Raw genomic sequence first — 16417 nt, forward strand, 5'->3', positions numbered from 1 at the left:
TTTTTGGTTTTTCTCCGGTACCGGGAACCGAACTCACGACCTTGCGCTTGCCAGGCAGGCGCTTTTGCCGCTGAGCTAAATCCCCAGCCCCTTTTAGTACATGTTTGTAGTATATAATGATAACATTCTCATGAGGAGTTGGTGCATGCACATAGCACACTTCAATTCTTTTTTCTCTCTTTTTCTCCTTTTCCTACCCCCTCCCCCCATCTCTTGGTCCCTATCCCATTTGATAAAGCTGTACCTCCTTATTTCCTATTATGTGTCTTTTATTTTTATCTTTATATTTTGGGTCCTCATATAAGGGAAACCATGTAATATTTAATCTTGTATATATGATTTATTTCACTTAATGTTATGATCTCAAGGTGCATCCATTTTCCTACAAATGATTCAAATTTGTTCCACTTTATGGAAAATTAGTATTTCATCATGTATAAACAGCATATGTTCATTATCCATTCGTCTGTGTGTGACTATCACATTTTCTTTATCCATTCATCTGCTGAGGGACATATAGGCCACTTCAAAGATTTAGCTGTTGTGAATTGTGCTGCTATAAAAATAAGTATGCATATATTACTGTAATATGATGCCTTAGCCTCCTAGAATTGGGATTACAGGTGTGCGCCACCATGCTCAGAGGATTTCAGGCTTTTCAGGAGCCAATAATAAGCATAGATACTTTTAGCTTCTGCCACTTTCTATATATGTATGTTTGTTTTTGTTTAACAAGCAGATAACTTGTGGCATTGGATTTATATAGCATTAGCTGTATTATTCACCTAAATAAAATTTTATAACATCAGTATCTCTTTTAGGACAATTCCAATACTCACTCATTGAAGAAAGCATAAGTAATCTGCATAGATTGTTCAATGGCAAGGTCAAGCCCAGAATGTTTTCCTGAGTTTCACTGATTATTAAAACATGCAAAGACGATATTTCCCTGGCCACACTAATAACATACAGGAGTTTGGTGATATGTAGTACATTTCAAAATATTATCTGAACTGAATATTTATGGGAAATTGGCTGAAAGATAGTTAGTCTGTACTACTATTGTAATAGCTGCTCTAAAACAGTTCATAACTGAACAAGTCCATTGGGGGATATATTCCCTGGATATCAATTTGATTATCTCTCATGGAGCTGCAAAGCTAGGCTTTAGCATGCCACCCTCTACAGTGTGGAGAGGATTTGAATCCCAACATATCTATCTCATCATTGGGATGACCCTGAGAGTATTACTGCAAATTCTGAGAATATTCTTAATATTTCAACGACAGAAATACCTGTTCTGTCCTTAGATAAGTACCATTACTCTAGCTTTTACATTTTAAATACCTCAAACCTTTTAATTGATATTTTTTCTCTTTAGATTTGCTTTTAAAACTCTTAAAAGCAAATCTAGGGGCCCACTTGTAGTCCAAATATTTCATATTAAATATCTATGTATAAATCTACCTACTTTCCCCATCTACTTTTTCCCCTCCCTTTTCTTGTTCATGTTTAATTCATTGTATGTTGCTTAATTATATGCTTTCTGTGAAACTGACTTGAATCCATTTTTGAAATGAGGTAGGTTATTAATTCATTAATTACTGTATAGATTGCTTGTCTGGCTCATTGTAATTTTCAAATCATTAGTACAACAGGAGGATTTAGCAAGTAGTTTTGATATGTTATTAGGAACATCAAAACTAGATTTTGTCAAGGTCTTGAACTCTTAATGTTTATATATCTTATGTTTGAGTTAATTTTCTTAAACTATTTGCATCAGAAACTGTTGACTTTAATGATAAAATAAGAGTATTTGATAGAATAATCTAGTACAAAAATCCATTAATGATCTTGGAAAACGCATGCTTCTTTAGATATTCTATGCCATATTCATAATCATATAAAATGCTTTGTTTTCACATTCAGTGTCCAATATGTGAAAGAGTGTATAAAAGTGTATTTATAAATTAGTCCTTTGTAGTGTACAATTCAGTTTCATGAACAATTGAGTTATTACATAGCGGTTGGATCTTAGGTTAGCCCATAAAATCTGTTTTACTGATGGTATAGAAAGATAACATTAACTGACATGAGAAATTACAGAAAACATTATTTTACATCTTAAAAAAGAAAAAGGTGTTGACAAGTTGGGTGTCTGCAATTTTAGAACTGCTCATATTTTTAAAACCTTAAGTCTAACTCACCTCAGGAATATCTGATATAGTACTCACATAGAAATGATTCAAAAGTTTGTTAAAAATGCTGAGCCTCAAGCCAGGCACATAATAAAAAATTAATTAATGTAGTTCATATTGTTTTAAGGCATTTAATTGTGAATGTTTTTTATACTTGCTGCTTATTATTACTAATATATATAGTCCTCTAAACCTTGAGTTAAATTCTAAAGCAAAATGAAGGGGGCTGTTCCCTCATCCCCTGGCCCACTCCTATATAGGACTCATTGTCTGGGCCTGCTAGTTCTCTTTGTCCTTGATCTCTCTTCCTGTGCTTTGTTCTGAGTCCCTCCTGTAAAATGAACACGTGCCGTATAATTGTCTTGCCACTTCTTAATATTTCATACCTTTCCTCTGCTCTTTGCCAACCAACAGCTAGAAGCTTGATTCTCCACTTATTATTTTATCACTTTTTCACTAGAAATCCACAATCTCAACTTCAAAATTGAGCTGTGATTCTTCAACTCTACTGAAACTGCTATTATTGAAATAACCAATGACTTTCTTTGTCCAGAATTTGTCTTTTTTTTTTTTTTTTTCTGTTTTCTTCACCTGGATTTCTTCGCAATATTGACATTGTTAGCTGCCTTCTTAGAACTCTTCATTTTTATTTCTCTTATACCTTCTCATCTCACAGTTCCATCTGTTGAAATCCCAAACCTTCAACTTCCATCTCAGGTGCGTCTGTCTCATTGGGACCTTTCCTTATTATTTTCTCAGCTGTCCCATCTTCTCTTCACTTTTTTTGGAAAGTCTTTTATCTTCTTTGAATTAAAGATGTTTGGTTGCTGTTAAAATCTCTGTCTTAGATCCTGAGAATGGGGTTCTAAGGGATAGGAAATTGGCTTACATATTTGTGAAAACCATTCAGGAAATGTATTACCAGCAAACATTTACTGAAATCTCACTTAATGTTTTTTGGAAGCAACCTAATCAAATATTCCCATCACTGTGGGTTACTAACATTTGAGTCATGCTAGTGTCCACTATAAGAAAGCTGACAAAAGCCTCATATAGGCAGCTTTACTCGTGCTTGTGACTATGCTACATTTTTGGTGATCCACATTTTACAGATATAGTTCAGTGAAGGTACTGCTCCTTCATCCAAAGTAGTTCTGACCTAAACTTGCTTTTGTATTACCATGGCTGTTATGAGATTGAGATTTCAATTCACTGAAATGCTAGAACAAATTCAAGAGTGCTGAGTTCTGACACTTGTTCCGTATTCCTTAGGTTCCTTTCTTGAGGTGCTTTTTCCCTGGCTGTCTTTTTAAAGCCTCCAGTCTGAAGTGCAGTTTCCACTTGGTAGAACTATAAATGAGCTTCAAAAGATACTAGTTGCCTTTGCATCTAAGTCGCACATGTGTAGTCCTCACACACAGACCTAGAGTGCCTTATTTTTCAATTTGCAAAACCTCAGCCTGCTATGTCTGGAAGGAAATTTTGTCAACAATGAAGAAAAATCAGCAAATACTTAGGCATTTTCTCATAGATAAATTGCTTCAACCTGAATTGCTACAATGATAACCCAAATCTTTTCCCATAGCATAATGGGTAGAACTATATGACATCTCTGATGTCTTTTGCAGGTGAATGTGACCTAAGGTCTGTTCTCTCTCCTTCAAGATGCCAACTACTTCACATTGCCTCCTACTAGTAAGGCTGTTCATCTTTCCTGGGATTTTTGTCTGCTTCCGCAGACTTCCCCAAGAGAGATTGACAGTCGCCTCCACGTCTGCCAGGGACTATGTTACACTTTTAGCACAAGCCTCCACTTAGTCCGTCACATAGCACATTAGACATTCCTTGCTCTTGAACTTATCTCTCTCAAGTGTCTGTACAAGCTCAGGAGAGACTCACCTAGGAGTGGGGTCAAAGTGTCTCTCACTTCACAGAGTGACAGATCCTTTCTTCTTTCTCTTCTCATTTGGAAGAGATAAAAGCCTGCCATGGAACTGATTCAATTTATAAGGTAGACCAAATGAAAAACAAACACAAAACCCACCCAACCTGTTGCCTGATTTTGTCTCTTGATTGTAGGCTTGGACTTTCATTTACTTGACAGTATTTCTTGGTGATCTTCTAAAAGTAAGCTCTGTAGTAGTCTCAGGCAATGCACTGCTATGTCACTGTGCACTTTGACCTATTAAATAACAGATGGGTAAACAAAGCACAGAACAATGTAGGAAGTACAATTATAACAGATCAAAAAATGACAGAGCAGTGAGAAGGGGGAAAATGAGTTTCATAGGATGGAAATAGGGCCAGAGAGCATGATCCTGGCAATGGATATAAAGGAATGAATAAAAGTGGATGGAAAGGATGGATAGGGGAGTTTTGTATTATTCATGCAGCTTTTCTATAATTTTAAGATCATTTTTAAATAAAAAGTTAACAACACCTCAGCAGGTTAGTGGAGGAAAAGCAGACAGAAAGACATTTGGAAGATAAGCAAAAATCTGTCACCCACTTGGTATTTAGAACTTCGGGGTTATGGGGAACTAGTGTAGACAAAACTCCTGGGTATGCGGTTGAGTCTGGATGGATTTAGATTTCTAAAAGGGAGAAAATGAAGAGTTTTAATTAAAGAAGTAACCTGATGGGATTTTCTTTCTAAAGAGCAGCTGTCTATGATCTTATGGGAAGTAGGCTGCTGGGGAAGAGGTAAGACGGGGAGAGAGGTAAGAGGTAGGAAGAGCTAATGATGTTCCATGGTTCAGGTGAGAAGCGGTGGACACTTGCACAAGGAGGTAGCAACAGGGATTGAGAATTGAAACATGAGCTCCTGACACTCTTAGAGGATGGCACTAATACGATTTAGTCACTGACAAGCTTTGGAGGGTGAAGTGGAAAAGGAGTTAAAGATTTAGACTTATCTTCCCAGGTTGATTCAGGTTCATAGAAAAGGAGTTTGTGAGAAGGAAGAAGATAAGTACTTATGTTTTGAGAATTCTGTTTTGAGGTGCCTATTGGATATCTGGGACAAGATGTCTAGTCAGTTGTAGATGTGAAACTCAGACAAAGAAAAAATAAAATGATATAGCTTGAAGATGTCCATGAACATATCCATAATTTTTTAATCTGGTTTCCCATGAGTAGGCATGAGGGGGGCTCACAAACTTCATATATGCACATGCATAATTTCTTGGGCTAGGGATTTATGCTGATATTCCAGCTGCCTTACCACACATGCGTATGTCCCAGACCCATTCCCTGCTCTAATCTTGCCCTAAGAGAGGCATGTTTGGACTGCATTGCCTGAGTCTCTCACCCTTTGATTTCTGGTGAACCATTGTTAAGGGATGAGTGAGAAAGGGAAAGGAAGGCTGAGGTGTCTCTCCCCTTTCCCTCCTGACTTTGGATCCCATTTCTGGCAAAGGCTGTATCTCTATGTGTTACACATCCTGTCAGAGTCCCCTCCTTCATGAAGCCAGCTCCCACTACCCTCCAGGGACAATCTTTCTTCACTATACCTCAAGTCCTGAGTGAGAACACATTTCTTGGTGCCTTGAAATATTTTTCTGGGCACCTGAAAACTACCTATGCATTTGAAGATGTTCCCTAATTACAGCCTGGATAATTCTGAGGGTACTGTTTCGTGCCAGATTTCTAAGTATTTCATGGTCCATGTGTTGTTTTCTGATGTTCTAGTATATAGCTGTGGGAGAAAAACCTCTAATAAACCATGGGAATAGTTGACCCCTTCCACAGAGTGTGGCTTTTGGACTACTTTGAAAACTAGCAAGTACCTCTGGGGATCCACATTTACTTTCACTTACCTTTAAACAATTTTTAGAATTTTAGTGACAAATTGTCATTACTACACATATGAAGCAAAATTGGACTCAAGTATTGTCACAAATTTCTAGTCCTTGCCTTGACTACTGCTAAATTTAAGATAGAAGGACAGTATCAGGTTTGAAAATCTGTGTAATTATATATGAATATGTCAGATGTTGTAAGAAAGTCTAAATAATCTGCTGATCTCTTCAGTCTAACCTGAACTTTCTTGTGTTTCAAATATTTATTTTTACTTTTACTTTTTCATTGAGGGAGATCCAAATGGAATATTTGATAGCCAAGAGACTCAGGGATGCCTCTGCCTTACCCGCTAACACTGTACTTTTGGGCAGAGCTCCCAAGAGGGTTCTTTGTGAGCAGTGGCAGTGAACTGGGTATCAAAGTATAAAAGTGCTGCTTTATCAGCCGAGTAAGTTCCTAGCATTCCAGTGAAAACTTCAACACGGAAGCTGTGCTCCCTGCTGTTTTCACAATTGAGAATATATCCTCGGTTTCTCTTGCTTGATTTCACTTACCCAAGGTCAACAGGAAGCAGGGCAAGTGCAGTAAAATGCTATATTTTTGGAGAGACAACAATGACAACTTGTATTATAGTATATTGTTATTGTTATCCTGTGATATTTTATTATTCGCCATTGTTGCTAATCTCTTACCATAACTGATTTATAAATTAAGCTTTATCATAGGAATGTATCTCTGGTATATGTGTGTAGAGAATAAAGCAATTTGTCTGAGAGCCCTAATATGAAAACCTGAAATCCAAAATCCTAAAGCTTTGCCAACAAAATACTCAAAAAGTTCTAGGTTTTAAAATTTTTCAGGTTAGGAATGTTCAACAGATAAAGTCTATAAGAATATTCCAAAATCCCCAGGACTCCAAAATCTATGAGAAAGGGCATTTTGGGGATACTTTGTGCTGAGCGTTTCATATAAGGGAACCGGATGGGGGGAGGGATCAGTACTATCCATCATATCCACTGAGTGTTTTAGAATATATCCCAACTACTGTACAAATCAAGTGAGTGAATGTGGATTTATACATTCTAAGAAACAGTGACCTCAACAATTAGAAAGGGTGACTTAATTCATAGTTTATAATCTAACCAATCTGATCCAATTAACAACACCCTTCTCTATTTCTGTTTTCATTCTCTCTCTCTCTTTTCCTTTTCTCTCACCTCAACCCTACTATCCTCCTCCCCTTTCTCTTTCTTCTCTGACGACACACAAAAATCTGTAGAAATAGCCCTCACCTGAGGAAATGGCTTAAACCTCCCTTTCTCCATCTTCTTGTTACTTTACCCTGGTCTGAATTTTTCTTACTGATGCAGTACATCAGCATATTCTTTTCTTCCTGACTGTTACTGAAAAGGGAAGCATTAGACTCTTTGGGGGGCACTGGTTTTATATAACCATGTTAACAACATGCTGCTCATTTTTCAAGTAGTCAAGTCCGTAATTCATCAGAAGTTAGCAGATAGGACTGTTTGTGATGGTGAAAACAGACTCATTCATTTCTTTTCTCTTACTGAAGAATCAAAGAGTAAAATAGCAAAGTTGGCAAACAACCTGAGGACCATTAAGTTTAAGTTTTAGATTTTTAGGAAGTCTTAGAAATATGCATTCAAATAAAATTTTAAAAATAAATTAATATATGCCATAAATCTGCTTCTACATGTAGTTAATCGAATGTCTGAGTCCACATGAGAACACCCATTGCTCCTTCCCTTGGTCACTACTGTGTGTGGCCTTTGGGAGCCCTGAATCCTTCAAAGTCCACTTTGAAAACCTTCATTCTATTCTGCAATAAAAGTTAAAGGATGGAAACAGTTGGAGGTCTCCATGGATTTAGAAAACTGCCCCTAATCCACAGTACTTTGCTTTCTTTTGTACTACCTCTTCAGGTCTATCCTATAAGAGTCAGTACCACATACCTGACACTTCAGGTAGCACTGTCCCTATTTCTGGTTTCCTATAAAGCTAATTATCTAAAAATATTTTTATATCAAAATTGTTATACTCTGTGTATGTGTGTGTGTGAGTGTGTGATGCACTGGAGTGTAACAGTTATGGGGTTTCTTCTCATGTTTAGTCAGTCATCAGTTCTGTTCAAGGAGTATCTGTTCATCACCCACTCTATCCCTCCCTCATTTACAATAGCACCCTTAAATTATTTATTCTTCTGTTGTCTTTCTGTCTGTCATTGTTCCTGCTCTTGGCTGAGAAAAGGAAGCCAAGTGATAAACCCAAGTACTGATAAAGTGGACATTTTGTTGTAAAAGGTAAGTTTTATGGCAGCTCCAGAAAGGTAAAGGAAGGGGCTGGGGATTTAGCTCAGCGGCAAAGCGCCTGCCTGGCAAGCACAAGGTCGTGGGTTCAGTTCCCGGTACTGGAAAAAAACCAAAACAAAACAAAACAAAAAAAAACAACAAAAAAAAACCAAACAAACAGAAAGGTAAAGGAAAGAAAAGTGACTTCCAGGAAGCAATTAGAGATTGGCAGAAGTCTCCTAACATGTGTGAGGGACATCAAACACGACATTTTAGGAGGACAAACCAACGCTTGTGTGGATAATAGCTAGATCTATAACTATTGCTGAGATATATCTTAAGTTCAGTAAATATGGAAAGAAAAAGATAAGTGATAACTTACGTTTGATATTGAGAATATCTATTCAAAATGATCATATTCCAAGGGTCACACATACCGTAGATTACATTAATTCTACCATTTCAAGGAACTTGCTCTTCAGGCTAATGTGCATGTTCTTTTGTCAGTGTAGAAAAAATCCCATAATCAATGCAAAGGAAAGCAAGACCTTATTTTGTTTCCATTTGTGCTAGCATAGATTCCAGTGGTGGCAAACCTTTTAGAGCTTTCAGTGATACAATGAGCCCATGGAGGTATGCACCCTATTGGTTTGCTATCACTGATATATTCAAAACAATTTTATACCTCTTACAAGGGAGGATTTAAATATATCAGTGTAATTTGACCATAAGAATTACTTAAATGTTTCCCTAAGTTGTCGGTATGGTTACTAACTCTGTGACAAATATAGTAGGCATGATCAAAACTGAACCAGAATCTGACTTAGCAGAAGAGGGTTGATTTTGTCATTGTTGCTGCTGTGCATGTTGTTTTAAGGGGAAAACCTGTAACCAATTGTGGGTAAGTTCAAGGTAATGAGAGACTGAAAGGAACTTTAGAAATGCAAGTGGAGGTCTTTTGCAGCGAGGTAGCCAGCCACAGGGAGGTCAGGCTGGCCAAGGAGGGTAAAGGTGGGCCATGTTCCTCTTCCCATCAGAGGATCCATACATTGGAGTTTGGACAAGATATTTATCTAACTTCTGTGTCAAAATTAAAGACCTGCTATTGCAGTGAAGAAAGAGATGGAATGCCTAAAAAAACAATAGACAAAAATCAAACCTGTGTTTCAGGACAGGATCCTATGCCCTAGATGACAGAGAAAGGTTTGATGTAGAGCAATTGGGGGACTATTTTGAATTTTGTAAACTATATCTTATGGGTTTTTACACCACTGGTACTTTGTTATGGTTTGTGTCTGTGTGTCCCCCCAAAGCCTCGTGTGGTCATGGGGCAGGCTTTTAGAGTTTGATTGATTATGGGTGTGAGAGCTACACCCACCCTGGGGTGGATAATTTGCATATGTAAGGGAGAGGAAGAAGCTGCTTGGGGCCATTCCTCCCTTTTAGTGCTTGTTGCTTTTGCTGTGTTCTGCCGCCATGAGCTGTAGCCCTCTGCCATGTGCCACTCTGCATTGTAACCTGCCAAGTATGGACTAAAACCTCCACAAACTGTAAGCAAAATAAACCTTTCCTTCCTTAATTTTGAGCATCAGGTATTTTGTCCCAGCAATGAGAGAAAAGTAACCAAGACATACTTGTAATACGTTCTTACTTTACTATCTTTCTTCTCTACCTTACCATTATTTTCATACACATTTATAAGAGGAAGACTGCATTAAAGGAAGCCTACTGTCATAATTTATGGGATGGTACAAGGAAAACAGTGGTAACTTGTGGGATGGACATGCAGTGGTGTGGCATGGTTATGAAGTTCACAGGAAGGAAAAAATACCAGCAGGACTAGCACTTACAATTTTCTTTACCATGGAACTATTTCCATGGATTTTTACTACTTCTTGGCTAATATTTTTATCCTCAAAGGTAGAACTTACTGAGTAGTAGCTTATGAATTTGTCTTTAAAATTCCAGGGTTTAATACTACTTGATGTATTTTGTACTCTACATGGACCAAGAGAAAAATGGGTTGAAATTCTGAGGAGTGGTCACTTGCAAGCTATTTTACCAGGTGGATTTCGAGAAGCCCTAATTAGTGATGAAACCTGTGTTATATGGGTAATCATAAGGGTTTCCTCAGGTGGCAATTAATGCAAAAATGGGTTATTTAGATGGCTTTACGAAAAATTTCACTATACCCCCCATGTATGAGGGTGTTGCATGAAGTTACACCTATTTACGTAATGCCATATCTTATGATCCAAAGATAATAGCAGAAGAATTACCTGAAAAGATCAAGAATGCTGTTTAAGCTTTAATTGATAAGCAGCAAATAATATCAGGAAACATTATGAGTGTTTTGCTAGAATGTTTTCATAAAAAAACAAAACATCACTTAGAAGATGTTTACTATATGTTAATATGTTTGTGGCTATGGTATTGTCTTTTGAATTTTATAGGTCTCATAATTAGTATTTTCTAAAATCATGTTAATAAACTTATTTCTTATAATATGTAAAATGATAACCATTGATAATTTCCTACCATTTTGTCTGTAATTTGCTAAGTCCCCCCTATTATTATGTTATCCTTCTTTTATTCTTTAAAATAAAAAAATAAAAAAAATAAAAAATAAAAAAAATAAGCTTATTTCTTAGAATTTCTTTAAATTTATATCATCAATTTTGTTTTGCAATTAATTGTGTCAGATTTAGTAAGTAACTTGTTACATGCCTAATAATTCAGAAAATGATCATATTTCATTTGTAGATTCTTAATAATGTATGATAAACATATAGATTCTTGAAATTAAGTTTTTTAATAATAGCAGTTTAGGTTAAGCAAACATTTCTGAATAGTGTATCTAATTTCTGTATCTGCTGGACTGAGCTACTTATGAGAGAGGGCACAAACTAGGGTTTAGCATGTTGATGAGTTAGAAAAGAATGCTTTTACCTGTTCCCTCTTTCCTTTCATGGTTTTGGATGTCATGTGAAATTTTTGTGGATCCATAATTTACTTTTTTAAAACATGGTAATATTGTGGTGAGGATATTTATTTATTTATTTTTGAGACAGGGACTTGCTAAGTGGCTAAATTGAGGTCCAACTTGCTGTTCTCCTGCCTCAGCTTCCCAGAGTGCTGAGATTAAATGGGTGTACCACCACAACTGCCTAGAATGTTATTTAACCTGTTTATATTTACTGCAATTGATAATTTTTGAACCAGAATTATAGCTGAATTAATTAAATAATATCAAAATCCTTTAGGAGCTATTTATATATTTTGTCCATCAGATGTTCAAATTATTCCCATAGGTATGATGTCCAATTGCCAAGCACAATGAGAGAGATGTACTGTTTTTCAAACCAAATAAAAAGAAATTGGGTGAATTATAATTTATATTTGTTATTTTTATAAGTTATTATATTTTTAACAAGAGCCTGTAAACAGGCAATATAGGATGGATTGTCAGCCCTGTAATACAACATTTAGTAGCACAGGAATAAAAATCATTGTTGTTCTCTGCCTTCTGTGTTAGAAGCTAATTGTAGATTGAGGAGAGCAGAACTAAAGAAAGTTCTGATTTTGCTCAATATTATGGCTCATCCTGTTTAACTTTAAAACTAGTCAAATGGCATATTTCAAAAAAGTACTTGAACAATGAATTTATTTGAATGCGAAGTCCTCTAAAAGTTAATGGCTTTTGAATTGTTGCCTTCTTGAAAATTAATTTTTAAAAGTATTTCATTTAAAAAGTGTCAGAAATGAAATGCAATATTGCCTGCCCTTTCTACGTGTTAAAGTCCTTGGGTTTTATATAGAGCTTTTTCTACAAATGTACACTTACATGCAATGTGTATAAAATTAATGCAAAAATAAAAATAAAACAATTGCAGATTTAAAAAAATGAAATGCAAGTGAAGAAGTAATAAGATAGCAGACCCTTAGTTTGAAGGCTTAGCAGAGGAATGAGTCACAGCAATAATTTATCTAAACATAACAGATATAAAAAGAGTGGGTTAGGGCCTGGGATGGAGCTCGACAGTGCAGCACTTACCTGACAAATGCCGGGACCTGAGTTCTATTTCCAGTACCAAAAAAAAAGAAAAAAAAATGGGTTTGACCCTGATTCCACCATATATTACTCTGTCCCTCAGAATCCTTTCAATCTTATTGAGTCTTGGGTTTCCTTTTTGGTTAAACTAGAATAACCACACCTGTCTGATCTTCTACAGTTCCTGTGAGTACTCAGTGGGATTGTATATGGGACCATTTCCTATGCTGAGAACTGATATTTGTTTGTTTTTCCTGTTCTCAGATGGACCATATGAAATCCTAAAGCCTAACCAGATGTAAACCTGGTGAACAACTATAAACAAAAATCAGAATATTCTAGTAATAATAACTTTTAAAATCAATATTGCATAAAAAGTACCTTGAACTTCTTTCTCAGAAAAGAGGTGGTGCCTTTCCCCTTCAGGTTTTGAAATTCAAGAATTTATAATGTTTGTGTTGAATTGGCAGTGGGAAGAGGGAAAAGACAGAGTTGAGAGAGTTCTTAATTTATTATTAATAGTGAGGCCTTAGACTGTATTCTTAAATGACCTCCTTCTAGAATATGAAGTGGTATGCTTAAGACCTAGCCATTGATGGACTTACAAAAAGAGTTATGTTTTCCCTCATCAGACAGCTTACTCCTCATTGCAACTGGGAAAGTGAAAACCTGACCCCAAGGAACTCATCCTTCGTGTACAATAAACATTGAATGGAATTGGTTGGCTGCAGAATCAGGGTTTTATTTCCGTTCTTTAGTGCAGAGGTAGTTCCTGAGGAATATTTTCTGGTAGTGCGTCATTTCCTTTCTCAGCTGTGATGTGGAATCTCTCTGTCTTGGCAGGAAGAGAGATTTACACTCTACTTATTTACTTTTGGCACAACAGTTCCTATTTTAACACCTATTTGAAAGTGTAAAAACATTTTTCTGTTGTTGGGGGAATGAATTATTCATATAATTTTCTTGCCTTGAAGAAGAACAATGATACATCATTCTTTTAAATATCTGTCAGCTTTCAGTTTTAACTCTTCCAGTTCCTAACCCCTTACTGCTTCTGATCAAATCATTCATTGCATTTGAACCTGTCGAAATGCTCAAAAGCAGTTCTGGGCTCAATTTGACTTCTTAGCTCTAAAATAAATGTGTCCTTCTTATCTGACTATTGTGGAACAACCTTACAATTACATTTCTTTGTGGCCACTTTCTGGAATCCTACAGTGATCCATTAGAAGCACCCAAGAAATAGCACAGGATATAACATTTTTATAATGCAGCTATGCCATGTGTCAAAAACCTAAAATTATTTATTTCTAGTAGTTGACATCAAGCATATGCAAATCTATTAGCTATGTGAACTAATAAGTGTTGTTTGTAATAGAGAAATCCCAAGAAACTAATGAAATGCCCAATATGTTATAGAACTGAGAGAACTTTGAAAAATTTGTGAGAATAAGCCATTGAAAATAATGCTGTAAAATTACATTTATTTATGTGAAAATCATTTCATAGAATTCTAAATAAGAGATGACATATGGTGTGAATATGTGATCACATTTCCATATTACAGATTATTTATTTAAACTGTTAAAAACAGAAAATTGTATAAAAAAGCACACAACAGCATACTATCAGTACTTATCTCCAGGTAGTATAAATGCAGATAGTATTTATTTTTTCTTTTAATCTATTCATTTGCTAAGTGGCAATTTGGATTAGCCCATACTGAGCCTATATCATAAAAATTAGAATATTTGGAATGATTCATACATCTTCAAGTAGGGGACTCTAAGAGAGAAAGGTAGCAGAAGTTGACTATAGGTGGTTTTTTTCCTAATTTGGGGTTTTTTTTTTAGCTTTGTTAACAAAAACTTAAAATGCAAGTTAAAACCTGGTTGTTCTACATGTGTTTATTCTGAGCTTCAAATAGTTCTTGTAGATTCAAACTTTTTGATGAATTAACACCTGCATTTTCAATCTAATTTTTCCATTTGTCATATGCTACATTGTATTTTACTATTTACCAAAAAGGTTATGATGGTTAACTTTATATGCTGACTTGATATCAATATTCACCTAAATGTTAATTTGTGATATATCTGTATGTTTCTGCTGCTATTAACATTTGGATTAACAGTCTGAATAAAGATTTCCCTCTGTGAGGGGATATCATCCTGCTAATTGAAAGCCTTAAAGGCACAAAAATGTGGGTGAAGAGAAGATTGACTTCCTTTGTTTGGCTGAGCTGAGTATCAGTTTTCATGTGCCCTGCATGAGACTGGATTTACAATGTTCAGCCCTCCAATTCTCAAAACCATAGCAGGAGCTTACCTGGGTCTCCAGTTTGTAAATAAATCATGGGACTTCTTAACTACAATAATCATGTTAGCTAATTCCTATCAGTTTTACTTCTCTGGTGAACCCTAATAGAGATTTGATTAACAAAGATGTCCCTTTATAATGGAAGGAAGCTTCAAACACCATATGAGGGTATTAATCATGGAAATATAAAATGGGTAATTTTTTTAAACAAAGAACAGAAATCCCCAAAGGGTTTTATTTTCACAAATAATTTTTAAAGAGGTTTAGATATTCAGTTTGTAATTTCTTCTCTTTGTGTTAATAAGTATGATACATTTTATACGAATATCACAATATACTATGCCCTAAATAAACTTTCTTTGTTCTAACAATGAAATTAATATTTGTTTTCTTCAGAATATTTATACATCCACATATATTTTGTGTGTGTTATAAATAATTGTTTTTCTGTACCCATAAAATAGCTAGAAACTGAAAACTCACTATATTTTCAATGGTTCAATTCATTATCATTTATATCTTCTTTCAGGAAAGACAGTTATCAAAAAATCTCAAGTTTTAGGCTTTCACTGCTTAATGTGAAAGTTCAAACACTAGGAAGAGAAAATTTTTCTTACAAAAATCTCATAGTGCATCATAGTTTGAAAACTCCCTGACATTTTACAAAGAGACAGTAAATGTTCTTATGGCTTAATTTTTCAGGCTTTTTTAAAACAACATTCACACTAATTTCTTTTCACAAGCTTAAAAGTATACTCCCCCCATTTATTATTTTCTTTTTTTAAAAATATTTTTATCTTGGCCCTTTTCTCTTCCCTTTCTTCTTCATCCTTCATTTATCTTCTTCATTTTTATCCCTAGTAATTCTTTCTTAACCATAGTAATAGTGTAGATGCAAAAAAATGTAGGAAAAAATTTGGTTCTAAGGATTTTTAAAAAACTTAATGACTGTGAGTGAGTATTATTTTCTGAGAATAAAAAGGAGAAGGCACATCAGAACTCCCAAAATGTAACTTTTTCAGTAAAGGTTGTATTTCAGCTGCTAGTAACAGAAAAGTGCATCAAAAACTCTGACTTAACCTGGAATTCTTTACTAGGATTCTTATGGTTTCATATGTTATATTTAACTTTTTAAAAATTAATTTTATGGGTACATTTTAAATAGATACATTGATAGCATTCACTATAGGGAATTTGTACCTGTATGTGATATATCCCGATTCTTCTTTTTTTTCCCAATCCCCTCCCCTGACTTCAACCCCTCTACCCTTCCTTATTTACAGAAGCTGTTTCCATTTTTTCTTCTGTTCTCTTTTTTCCTTTTCCCTTCCTTCCTTCCAGAGGTTATATTTAAGTCTTCAATCAATTTCAAGTTAATTTTTATATATGGTGTAATACAAGGATTCCATTCCTTTTTTGCACATGGATATTCAGTCATTTGAATGTCATTTATTGAAGAGATTTTTTTCCTCATTATATATTCTTGGCACTCTTGCCAAAGAGCAATAGATCATATATGTATGAACGTAGCTCTCTATTCTGTTCCATTGGTCTGTGTGTCTATTATTATGCCAGTACTATAGTGTTTTGATTCGTAATATAGCTTGAAATCAGGGATGTAATATCTCCAGCTTTGTTCTTATTTCTTAAAATTGCTTTGGATAATCGAGTGTTTTGTGGTTCCAGGCCAACTCTACAATTGTTTTGGTAATTTATTTGTGAAAAATACCACTGGAATT

At 35.3% G+C, this 16417-nt stretch overlaps 1 protein-coding gene and 1 pseudogene across 4 annotated transcripts in view; both read left to right on the forward strand.

Moving 5' to 3' along the window:
• Positions 1 to 16417, forward strand: part of Macrod2 (MACRO domain containing 2) — a 1840776-nt gene that overhangs the window by 639333 nt on the left and 1185026 nt on the right. The window lies entirely within an intron of this gene.
• On the forward strand, positions 8936 to 10681 carry LOC106148059 (annotated as a pseudogene).

The sequence above is a fragment of the Chinchilla lanigera genome, unplaced genomic scaffold, assembly GCF_000276665.1.
Source record: "Chinchilla lanigera isolate Chin_1 unplaced genomic scaffold, ChiLan1.0 scaffold00014, whole genome shotgun sequence".
NCBI lineage: Eukaryota > Metazoa > Chordata > Mammalia > Rodentia > Chinchillidae > Chinchilla > Chinchilla lanigera.